At 42.4% G+C, this 13,494-nt stretch overlaps 1 long non-coding RNA gene across 1 annotated transcript; it reads right to left on the reverse strand.

Annotated features, from left to right (window-relative positions):
- Nucleotides 1-2,659: 2,659 nt before the first annotated feature.
- On the reverse strand, nucleotides 2,660-7,419 carry LOC121843500. The gene is made up of 3 exons (XR_006081596.1): nucleotides 7,300-7,419; nucleotides 6,979-7,109; nucleotides 2,660-2,681 (listed from the first exon to the last, which is right to left on the reverse strand). It is a non-coding gene; the product is annotated as an uncharacterized LOC121843500 (long non-coding RNA).
- Between the last annotated feature and the right edge of the window lie 6,075 nt (nucleotides 7,420-13,494).

Consider the following 13,494-nt stretch of genomic DNA (forward strand, 5'->3'; position numbering starts at 1 on the left):
CTACATAAAGAGACCTCAGACAACAACACACATCACGACAAGAGAGACAACACTACATAAAGAGAGACCTAAGACAACAACATAGCAAGGCAGCAACACATGACAACAACATGGTAGGAACACAACATGACAACAATATTACTTAAAAGTGAATCAAATACTTGTTCTCCCCACTGTACACGGAACCCTAACACTTAAACACCTAGAACAGAGATACACGGAACCCTAAAAGCTAGAACAGAGAGACACGGAACCCAAACACTTAAACACCCAGAACAGAGAGACACGGAACCTAACACCTAGAACAGAGATACACGGAACCCTAACACTTAAACACCCAGAACAGAGAGACACGGAACCCTAACACCTAGAACAGAGATACACGGAACCCTAACACTTAAACACCCAGAACAGAGAGACACGGAACCCTAACACCTAGAACAGAGATACACGGAACCCTAACACTTAAACACCCAGAACAGAGAGACACGGAACCCTAACACCCAGAACAGACAGACACGGAACTCTAATACGTAAAGGGATAATTCAACCAATTTACAAAATGTAACATATTGGTGTCCTTACTCTGAAAGCAGTCTATGGACAAGGTATGCTGGGTGAAATATCAATTTAATTTGATGAATTCCAACGGATGTTTTTGCGTGATATTCCAAATGCCTGTATCGCAGAATCAAGGTTCTTTTACTCTTGGTTTTTATGAGGGTTTTGTCCGACTCACCATAATGAACAGTCAGGACTCCCGTAATGAACAGGACTCACCATAATGAACAGGAGTCACCATAATGAACAGGTGTCACCATAATGAACAGGTCACTTACTTACCATAATGAACAGGAGTCACCATAATGAACAGGAGTCACCATAATGAACAGTCAGGAGTCACCATAATGAACAGTCAGGACTCACCATAATGAACAGGTGTCACCATAATGAACAGGTGTCACCATAATGAACAGGTGTCACCATAATGAACAGGAGTCACCATAATGAACAGGTGTCACCATAATGAACAGGACTTACCATAATGAACAGGAGTCACCATAATGAACAGTCATGACTCACCATAATGAACAGTCATGACTCACCATAATGAACAGTCATGACTCACCATAATGAACAGTCATGACTCACCATAATGAACTATCATGACTCACCATAATGAATCTGACTCACCATAATGAACAGGACTCACCATAATGAACAGGACTCACCATAATGAACAGGACTCACCATAATGAACAGACTCACCATAATGAACAGTACTCACCAAAATGAACAGGACTCCCCATAATGAACAGTCAGGACTCCCCATAATGAACAGTCAGGACTCACCATAATGAACAGGAGCTCACCATAATGAACAGACTCACCATAATGAACAGGAGTCACCATATTGAACAGGAGTCACCATAATGAACAGGCAGGACTCACCATAATGAACAGGAGTCACCGTAATGAACAGGAGTCACCATAATGAACAGGACTCACCATAATGAACAGACTCACCATAATGAACAGACTCACCATAATGAACAGAGTCACCATAATGAACAGGACTCACCATAATGAACAGGACCATAATGAACAGGACTCACCATAATGAACAGCTCCAGAGCTTCCTGTCGGAGGTCCTCATCTGTACATGTCAGGTCCTCTCCATAGGGAACCGTTAGCATCCCAAACATAGGCTCCTAACAGAGAGAGGGTCAGGTGTCAGACCCTGGAGATTAGACATGTGTACGTCAGGGTCCTCTCCAAGGGAACCATTAGCATCTCAAACATAGGCTCCTAACAGAGAGAGGTTCAGGGGTCAGACCCTGGAGATTAGACATGTGTACGTCAGGGTCCTCTCCAAGGGAACCATTAGCATCCCAAACATAGGCTCCTAACAGAGAGAGGGTCAGGTGTCAGACCCTGGAGATTAGACATGTGTACGTCAGGGTCCTCTCCAAGGGAACCATTAGCATCCCAAACATAGGCTCCTAACAGAGAGAGGGTCAGGGTCAGACCCTGGAGATTAGACATGTGTACGTCAGGGTCCTCTCCAAGGGAACCATTAGCATCCCAAACATAGGCTCCTAACAGAGAGAGGGTCAGGGGTCAGACCCTGGAGATTAGACATGTGTACGTCAGGGTCCTCTCCAAGGGAACCATTAGCATCCCAAACATAGGCTCCTAACAGAGAGAGGGTCAGGGGTCAGACCCTGGAGATTAGACATGTGTACGTCAGGGTCCTCTCCAAGGGAACCATTAGCATCCCAAACATAGGCTCCTAACAGAGAGAGGGTCAGGGGTCAGACCCTGGAGATTAGACATGTGTACGTCAGGGTCCTCTCCAAGGGAACCATTAGCATCCCAAACATAGGCTCCTAACAGAGAGAGGGTCAGGGGTCAGACCCTGGAGATTAGACATGTGTACGTCAGGGTCCTCTCCAAGGGAACCATTAGCATCCCAAACATAGGCTCCTAACAGAGAGAGGGTCAGGGGTCAGACCCTGGAGATTAGACATGTGTACGTCAGGGTCCTCTCCAAGGGAACCATTAGTATCCCAAACATAGGCTCCTAACAGAGAGAGGGCCAGGGGTCAGACCCTGGAGATGAGACATGTGTACGTCAGGGTCCTCTCCAAGGGAACCATTAGCATCCCAAACATAGGCTCCTAACAGAGAGAGGGTCAGGGGTCAGGGGTCAGACCCTGGAGATGAGACGTGTGTATGTCAGGGTTGGTGTCAATTCCAGTCTCATTTGAAATCCAATTCAATTCTTGAATTCACTCATGAAGAGGAGAATTTATGTGGAATTCATTTAGAATTTCAACCATCTTCGTTTTGGAATTGATTTTTGTCCAATTAGAATTAGACTGTTTGGACTTTCTGAATTGCAATTTAATTTTAAATTGTAAAAAATGTTATCTTTGGAATTGAATTAGAATTTCGTATTTTAACATTTCCCAGGTAATGGAATGAATGGACATAGTATCAAACATTGACTGCAGGATTCATTTTCAATCAGTTCAACTGTATTTCTGTATTTCCAATATAACTAGGCTGTCTGTATTTTTGTATTTCCAATATAACTAGGCTGTCTGTATTTCTATATTTCCAATATAACTAGGCTGTCTGTATTTCTGTATTTCCAATATAACTAGGCTGTCTGTATTTCTGTATTTCCAATATAACTAGGCTGTCTGTATTTCTATATTTCCAATATAACTAGGCTGTCTGTATTTCTATATTTCCAATATAACTAGGCTGTCTGTATTTCCAATATAACTAGGCTGTCTGTATTTCTATATTTCCAATATAACTAGGCTGTCTGTATTTCCAATATAACTAGGCTGTCTGTATTTCTGTATTTCCAATATAACTAGGCTGTCTGTATTTCCAATATAACTAGGCTGTCTGTATTTCCAATATAACTAGGCTGTCTGTATTTCTATATTTCCAATATAACTAGGCTGTCTGTATTTCCAATATAACTAGGCTGTCTGTATTTCCAATATAACTAGGCTGTCTGTTTTCTATATTTCCAAAATAACTAGGCTGTCTGTATTTATATATTTCCAATATAACTAGGCTGTCTGTATTTCTGTATTTCCAATATAACTAGGCTGTCTGTATTTATATATTTCCAATATAACTAGGCTGTCTGTATTTATATATTTCCAATATAACTAGGCTGTCTGTATTTCCAATATAACTAGGCTGTCTGTATTTCTGTATTTCCAATAACTAGGCTGTCTGATTTCTATATTTCCAATATAACTAGGCTGTCTGTATTTCTGTATTTCCAATATAACTAGGCTGTCTGTATTTCTATATTTCCAATATAACTAGGCTGTCTGTATTTCTATATTTCCAATATAACTAGGCTGTCTGTATTTCCAATATAACTAGGCTGTCTGTATTTCTGTATTTCCAATATAACTAGGCTGTCTGTATTTCTGTATTTCCAATATAACTAGGCTGTCTGATTTCTATATTTCCAATATAACTAGGCTGTCTGTATTTCTGTATTTCCAATATAACTAGGCTGTCTGTATTTCTATATTTCCAATATAACTAGGCTGTCTGTATTTCTGTATTTCCAATATAACTAGGCTGTCTGTATTTCTATATTTCCAATATAACTAGGCTGTCTGTATTTCCAATATAACTAGGCTGTCTGTATTTTTATATTTCCAATATAACTAGGCTGTCTGTATTTCCAATATAACTAGGCTGTCTGTATTTCTGTATTTCCAATATAACTAGGCTGTCTGTATTTCTGTATTTCCAATATAACTAGGCTGTCTGTATTTCTATATTTCCAATATAACTAGGCTGTCTGTATTTCCAATATAACTAGGCTGTCTGTATTTCTATATTTCCAATATAACTAGGCTGTCTGTATTTCTATATTTCCAATATAACAAGGCTGTCTGTATTTCCAATATAACTAGGCTGTCTGTATTTCTGTATTTCCAATATAACTAGGCTGTCTGTATTTCCAATATAACTAGGCTGTCTGTATTTCCAATATAACTAGGCTGTCTGTATTTCTATATTTCCAATATAACTAGGCTGTCTGTATTTCCAATAAAACTAGGCTGTCTGTATTTCCAATATAACTAGGCTGTCTGTATTTCTATATTTCCAAAATAACTAGGCTGTCTGTATTTCTGTATTTCCAATATAACTAGGCTGTCTGTATTTCTGTATTTCCAATATAACTAGGCTGTCTGTATTTATATATTTCCAATATAACTAGGCTGTCTGTATTTATATATTTCCAATATAACTAGGCTGTCTGTATTTCCAATATAACTAGGCTGTCTGTATTTCTGTATTTCCAATAGAACTAGGCTGTCTGATTTCTATATTTCCAATATAACTAGGCTGTCTGTATTTCTGTATTTCCAATATAACTAGGCTGTCTGTATTTCTATATTTCCAATATAACTAGGCTGTCTGTATTTCCAATATAACTAGGCTGTCTGTATTTCCAATATAACTAGGCTGTCTGTATTTCCAATATAACTAGGCTGTCTGTTTTTCTATATTTCCAAAATAACTAGGCTGTCTGTATTTCTATATTTCCAATATAACTAGGCTGTCTGTATTTCTGTATTTCCAATATAACTAGGCTGTCTGTATTTCTATATTTCCAATATAACTAGGCTGTCTGTATTTCTATATTTCCAATATAACTAGGCTGTCTGTATTTCCAATATAACTAGGCTGTCTGTATTTCTGTATTTCCAATATAACTAGGCTGTCTGTATTTCTGTGTTTCCAATATAACTAGGCTGTCTGATTTCTATATTTCCAATATAACTAGGCTGTCTGTATTTCTGAATTTCCAATATAACTAGGCTGTCTGTATTTCTATATTTCCAATATAACTAGGCTGTCTGTATTTCCAATATAACTAGGCTGTCTGTATTTCCAATATAACTAGGCTGTCTGTATTTCCAATATAACTAGGCTGTCTGATTTCTATATTTCCAATATAACTAGGCTGTCTGTATTTCTGTATTTCCAATATAACTAGGCTGTCTGTATTTCTATATTTCCAATATAACTAGGCTGTCTGTATTTCTATATTTCCAATATAACTAGGCTGTCTGTATTTCCAATATAACTAGGCTGTCTGTATTTCTATATTTCCAATATAACTAGGCTGTCTGTATTTCTGTATTTCCAATATAACTAGGCTGTCTGTATTTCTATATTTCCAATATAACTAGGCTGTCTGTATTTCTATATTTCCAATATAACTAGGCTGTCTGTATTTCTGTATTTCCAATATAACTAGGCTGTCTGTATTTCTATATTTCCAATATAACTAGGCTGTCTGTATTTCCAATATAACTAGGCTGTCTGTATTTCTGTATTTCCAATATAACTAGGCTGTCTGTATTTCTATATTTCCAATATAACTAGGCTGTCTGATTTCTATATTTCCAATATAACTAGGCTGTCTGTATTTCTGTATTTCCAATATAACTAGGCTGTCTGTATTTCTATATTTCCAATATAACTAGGCTGTCTGTATTTCTGTATTTCCAATATAACTAGGCTGTCTGTATTTCTATATTTCCAATATAACTAGGCTGTCTGTATTTTATAACTAGGCTGTCTGTATTTCCAATATAACTAGGCTGTCTGTATTTCTATATTTCCAATATAACTAGGCTGTCTGTATTTCCAATATAACTAGGCTGTCTGTATTTCTATATTTCCAATATAACTAGGCTGTCTGTATTTCCAATATAACTAGGCTGTCTGTATTTCTGTATTTCCAATATAACTAGGCTGTCTGTATTTCCAATATAACTAGGCTGTCTGTATTTCTATATTTCCAATATAACTAGGCTGTCTGTATTTCCAATATAACTAGGCTGTCTGTATTTCCAATATAACTAGGCTGTCCGTATTTCTATATTTCCAATATAACTAGGCTGTCTGTATTTCTGTATTTCCAATATAACTAGGCTGTATTTCTGTATTTCCAATAAAACTAGGCTGTCTGTATTTCCAATATAACTAGGCTGTCTGTATTTCCAATATAACTAGGCTGTTGATTGAATTGAATTGATTGAAATAATGTACAGGCTGAGAGTATTTTGAATGAACCAGGTGTACAGGGAGAGAGAATTGAATTGAATGAACCAGAGTGTACAGGGAGAGAGAATTGAATTGAATGAACCAGAGTGTACAGGAGAGAGAATTGAATTGAATGAACCAGAGTGTACAGGGAGAGAGAATTGAATTGAATGAACCAGAGTGTACAGGGAGAGAATTGAATTGAATGAACCAGAGTGTACAGGGAGAGAGAATTGAATTGAAAGAACCAGAGTGTACAGGGAGAGAGAATTGAATTGAATGAACCAGAGTGTACAGGGAGAGAGAATTGAATTGAATGAACCAGAGTGTACAGGGAGAGAGAATTGAATTGAATGAGTGGTGTGTTACCCTGAAGTAGAGTTGTGCGTAGCGGCTGAAGGGGTAGTCGTTGATGTCCAGCGGCAGAGTCAGCTGGTTCTGCTCCTGGATGTGTGGTGCCTGGACCAGAGCTAGACACTCAGAATGGAGCTCTCTGCCACCTAGACACACAGAGAGACGTGAGGAGCTGGACCAGAGCTAGACACTCAGAATGGAGCTCTCTGCCATCTAGACACACAGAGAGACGTGTGGTGCCTGGACCTGAGCTAGACAGAGACGTGAGGAGCTGGACAGAGAGACGTGAGGAGCTGGACCAGAGAGAGTCAGCATGTAACATGCTCACACACCAACCTGATGCAGCCTGCAGTAAAGAGCCAAGCTCGGCAGAGATCACCAGGTGTGTGACGTTAACCACCTCTCTCTTCGTCAGCTCCTACACACACACACACACACACACACACACACACACACACACACACACACACACACACACACACACACACACACACACACACACACACACACACACACACACACACACACACACACACACACACACACACACACACACACACACACACAGATGCCTCCCATCTCCTCTCCATCTCCCTCCTCCTCCTCCCCCTCCTCTCCTCTCCTCTCCATCTCCCTCCTCCTCTCCCCCTCCTCTCCTCTACTCACCATCTCCCTTCTCCTCTCCCCCTCCTCTCCTCTACTAACCATCTCCCCCTCCTCTCCCCCTACTCTCCTCTCCCTCTCCATCTCCCTCCTCCTCTCCCCCTCCTCTCCTCTCTCTCCATCTCCCTCCTCCTCTCCTCTACTCACCATTTCCCTCCTCCTCTTCCTCCTCCTCTACATCTCCCTCCTCCTCTCCCCCTCCTCTCCTCTCCATCTCCCTCCTCCATCTCCCCCTCCTCTCCTCTACTCACCATCTCCCTCCTCCTCCCTCTTCTTTCCTCATATAATTTCCTACTCCATTTCTTTCCTCCTCTCCTCTACTCCCCATCTCCTCCTCTACTCTCCATCTCCCTCATCCTCTAATCACCATTTTCCCCTCCTCCTCTACTCTCCATCTCCCTCCTCCTATCCCTCCTCCCATACTCACCATCACCCTCCTCTTCCTCCCCCTCTTCTCACCATCTCCCTCCTCCTCCCTCTCTTTTCCTCATATAATTTCCTCATCCCTTTCTTTCCTCCTCTCCTCTACATCTCCCCCTCCTCTACTCTCCATCTCCCTCCTCCTATCCCTCCTCCTCTACTCACATCACCCTCCTCTTCTCACCATCTCCCTCCTCATCCCTCTCTTTTCCTCATATAATTTCCTACTCCTTTCTTTCCTCCTCTCCTCTCTCACCATCTCCTCCTCTCCTACTCACCATCTCCTCCACCTCTCCCCCTCCTCTCCTCTACTCACCATCTCCTCCTCTCCCTCCTCTACTCTCCATCTTCCTCCTCCTATCCCTCCTCCAGGGACTCACCATCGCCCTCCTCTTCCTCCTCCTCACTCTCCATCTCCCTCCTCCTCTACTCACCATCTCCTCCTCTACTCTCCATCTCCCTCCTCCTATCCCTCCTCCTCTACTCACCATCACCCTCCTCTTCCTCCTCCTCTACTCTCCATCTCCTCCTCCTCTACTCACCATCTCCCTCCTCCTCTCCATCTCCTTCCTCCTCTACTCACCATTTTCCTCCTCCTCTACTCTCCATCTCCTCCTCCTATCCCTCCTCTCTGCTCACCATCACCCTCCTCTTCCCTCCTCTACACTCCATCTCCCTCCTCCTCTACTCACCATCTCCTCCTCCTCTCCATCTTCCTCCTCCTATCCCTCCTCCTCCTCACCATCGCCCTCTCCCTCTACTCTCCATCTCCCTCCTCCTCTACTCTGGCCTCCTCCTCCTCTCCATCTCCCTCCTCCTATCCCTCCTCCTCTACTCACCATCACCCTCCTCTTCCTCCCCCTCTTCTCACCATCTCCCCTCTCCTCCCTCTCTTTTCCTCATATAACCTCTCCCTTTCTTTCCTCCTCTCCTCTACTCACCATCTCCTCCTCTCCCTCCTCTACTCACCATCTCACACATCCACCTCCCCCTCCTCTCCTCTACTCACCATCTCCTCCTCTCCCTCCTCTACTCTCCATTTCCTCCTCCTATCCCTCCTCCTCTACTCTCCATCTCCCTCCTCCTCTACTCACCATCTCCTCCTCTACTCTCCATCTCCCTCCATCCCTCCTCCTCTACTCACCATCACCCTCCTCTACTCACCTCCTCTCCATCTCCCTCCTCCTCCTCCCATCTCCTCCTCTCTCTCCATCTCCTTCCTCCTCTACTCACCATTTCTCCTCCTCTCTCTCCATCTCCATCCTCCTCCCTCCTCCTCTCTCACCATCACCCTCCTCTTCCTCCTCCTCTACTCTCCATCTCCCTCCTCCTCTACTCACCATCTCCTCCTCTACTCTCCATCTTCCTCCTCCTATCCCTCCTCCTCTACTCACCATCTCCTCTTCCTCCTCCTCTACTCTCCATCTCCCTCCTCCTCTACTCACCATTTTCCTCCTCCCTCTCTCCATCTCCCTCCTCCTATCCCTCCTCCTCTACTCACCATCACCCTCCTCTTCCTCCCCCTCTTCTCCATCTCCCTCCTCCTCCCTCCTTTCCTCATATAATTTCCCTCCCTTTCTTTCCTCCTCTCCCTCTCCCCATCTCCTCCTCTCCCTCCTCTCCATCTCCTCCCTCTCTCCTCTACTCACCATCTCCTCCTCTCCCTCCTCTACTCTCCATCTTCCTCCTCCTATCCCTCCTCCTCTACTCACCATCTCCCTTCCTCCTCCTCTCTCTCCCTCCTCCTCTACTCCCCATCTCCTCTCCTCTCCATTTCCTCTATCCTCTCCTCTACTCACCATCACCCTCCTCCCTTCCTCTTCTCCCTCCTCTCCTCTACTCACCATCTCCTCTCACTCTCCATCTCCTCCTCCTCTACTCACCTCTCCTCCTCTCTCTCCATCTACTTATCCCTCCTCCTCTCTCACCATCACCCTCCTCTTCCTCCTCCTCTACTCTCCATCTCCCTCCTCCTCTACTCACCATCTCCTCTCCTCCTCTACTCTCCATCTTCCTCCTCTATCCCTCCTCCTCTACTCACCTCCCCTCCTCTTCCTCCTCCTCTCCATCTCCCTCCTCCTCCATCATTTCCTCCTCCCTCTACTCTCCATCTCCTCCTCTCCTCCTCTACTCACCATCACCCTCCTCTTCCTCCTCCTTTCCTCCCCCTCCTCCTCTCACCATCTCCCCATCTCCTCCTCTACTCTCCATCTCTCTCCTCCTCTACTCACCATCTCCTCCTCTCCCTCCTCTACTCACCATTTCCCTCCTCCTATCCCTCCTCCTCTACTCACCATTGCCCTCCTCTTCCTCCCCCTTTCTCACCATCTCCCTCCTCCTCCCTCTCCTTTCCTCATACAATTTCCTACTCCCTTTCTTTCCTCCTCTCCTCTACTCACCATCTCCTCCTCTACTCTCCATCTCCCTCCTCCTCTACTCACCATCTCCTCCTCTCCCTCCTCTACTCACCATCTCCCTCCTCCTATCCCTCCTCCTCTACTCACCATCACCCTCCTCTTCCTCCTCCTCTACTCTCCATCTCCCTCCTCCTCTACTCACCATCTCCTCTTCCTCCTCCTCTACTCCATCTCCTCATCTCCATCTCCTCCTCTCCATCTCCCTACCATCTCACCATCTCCTCCTCCTCTCCATCTCCCTCCCTCCCCTCTACTCACCATCGCCCTCCTCTTCCTCCTCCTCTTCCATCTCCCTCCTCCTCTGCCCACCATCTCCTCCTCTCCCTCCTCTACTCACCATCTCCCTCCTCCTCCTCTTCCTCTACGCATCTCCTCCTCCTCTCTCACCTCCTCTCTCCTCCTCCTCTCCTTTCCTCATATTATTTCCTACTCCCTTTCGTTCCTCCTCTCCTCTCCTCACCTCCTCTCTCCTCCTCCTCTCCTCCTCTGCTTTCCTGCGGGCCTCCAGCCTAATCTACAACAGAATAAAACATTATTAACCTAACTAGAACAGGTCATTATTAACCCTAACTAGAACAGGTCATTATTAACCCTAACTAGAACAGGTCATTATTAACCCTAACTAGAACAGGTCATTATTAACCCTAACTAGAACAGGTCATTACTAACCATAACTAGAACAGGTCATTACTAACAGGTCATTATTAACCCTAACTATAACAGATCACTACTAACAGGTCATTACTAACCTAACTGGAACAGATCATTATTAACCCTAACTAGAACAGGTCAGGTTTACTAACAGATCATTATTAACCCTAACTAGAACAGGTCATTATTAACCCTAACTAGAACAGGTCATTATTAACCCTAACTAGAACAGGTCATTATTAACCCTAACTAGAACAGGTCATTACTAACCATAACTAGAACAGGTCATTACTAACCCTAACTAGAACAGGTCATTATTAACCCTAACTAGAACAGATCACTACTAACAGGTCATTATTAACCCTAACTAGAACAGATCACTACTAACAGGTCATTACTAACCCTAACTAGAACAGGCCAGGTTTACTAACAGATCATTATTAACCCTAACTAGAACAGGTCAGGTTTACTAACATATCATTATTAACCCTAACTAGAACAGGTCATTATTAACCCTAACTAGAACAGGTCATTATTAAGCCTATCTAGAACAGGTCATTATTAAGCCTAACTAGAACAGGTCATTATTAAGCCTAACTAGAACAGGTCATTATTAACCTAACTAGAACAGGTCATTATTAACCCTAACTAGAACAGGTCATTATTAACCCTAACTAGAACAGGTCATTATTAACTAGAACAGGTCATTACTAACAGGTCATTATTAAGCCTAACTAGAACAGGTCATTATTAAGCCTAACTAGAACAGGTCATTATTAAGCCTAACTAGAACAGGTCATTATTAACCTAACTAGAACAGGTCATTAACCGTAACTAGAACAGGTCAGGGTTACTAACAGATCATTATTAACCCTAACTAGAACAGGTCATTATTAACCTAACTAGAACAGGTCATTATTAACCCTAACTAGAACAGGTCATTATTAACCTAACTAGAACAGGTCATTACTAACCCTAACTAGAACAGGTCATTATTAACCCTAACTAGAACAGGTAACAGGTCATTACTAACCCTAACTAGAACAGATCATTATTAACCCTAACTATAACAGGTCAGGTTTACTAACATATCATTATTAACCCTAACTAGAACAGGTCATTATTAACCTAACTAGAACAGGTCATTATTAAGCCTAACTAGAACAGGTCATTATTAAGCCTAACTAGAACAGGTCATTATTAAGCCTAACTAGAACAGGTCATTATTAAGCCTAACTAGAACAGGTCATTATTAAGCCTAACTAGAACAGGTCATTATTAACCTAACTAGAACAGGTCATTATTAACCCTAACTAGAACAGGTCATTACTAACCCTAACTAGAACAGGTCAGGTCATTATTAAGCCTAACTAGAACAGGTCATTATTAAGCCTAACTAGAACAGGTCATTATTAAGCCTAACTAGAACAGGTCATTATTAACCCTAACTAGAACAGGTCATTACTAACCGTAACTAGAACAGGTCAGGGTTACTAACAGATCATTATTAACCCTAACTAGAACAGGTCATTATTAACCCTAACTAGAACAGGTCATTATTAACCTAACTAGAACAGGTCATTACTAACCTAACTAGAACAGGTCATTACTAACCCTAACTAGAACAGGTCATTATTAACCCTAACTAGAACAGATTCACTACTAACAGGTCATTACTAACCTAACTAGAACAGGTCATTATTAACCCTAACTAGAACAGGTCAGGTTTACTAACCATTATTAATAACTAGAACAGGTCATTATTAACCCTAACTAGAACAGGTCATTACTAACCATAACTAGAACAGGTCATTATTTACTAACAGGTCATTATTAAGCCCTAACTAGAACAGGTCATTATTAACCTAACTAGAACAGGTCATTACTAACCTAACTAGAACAGGTCATTATTAACCTAACTAGAACAGGTCATTACTAACCATAACTAGAACAGGTCATTACTAACAGGTCATTATTAACCCTAACTAGAACAGGTCATTATTAAGCCTAACTAGAACAGGTCATTTTAGCCTAACTAGTACAGGTATTATGTAACCCTAACTAGAACTGTATTACTGTTGTGTATAGAACAGGTCAGGGTTACTAACAGTCATTATTAATTAACTAGAACAGGTCATTATTAACCCTAACTAGAACAGGTCATTATTAACACTAACTAGAACAGGTATGTATTACCCTAACTAGAACAGTCATTATGCCTTGTGTACAGTATCTATGTTGTGTACTGTATTATGTTGTGTACAGTATTATGTTGTGTATTATGTTGTGTACTGTGTACTGTTATGTTTGTGTGTGTACTGTGTACTGTATTATGTTGTGTACTGTATTATGTTGTGTACTGTATTATGTTGTGTACTGT

Source organism: Oncorhynchus tshawytscha, unplaced genomic scaffold (assembly GCF_018296145.1).
Source record: "Oncorhynchus tshawytscha isolate Ot180627B unplaced genomic scaffold, Otsh_v2.0 Un_contig_16801_pilon_pilon, whole genome shotgun sequence".
NCBI lineage: Eukaryota > Metazoa > Chordata > Actinopteri > Salmoniformes > Salmonidae > Oncorhynchus > Oncorhynchus tshawytscha.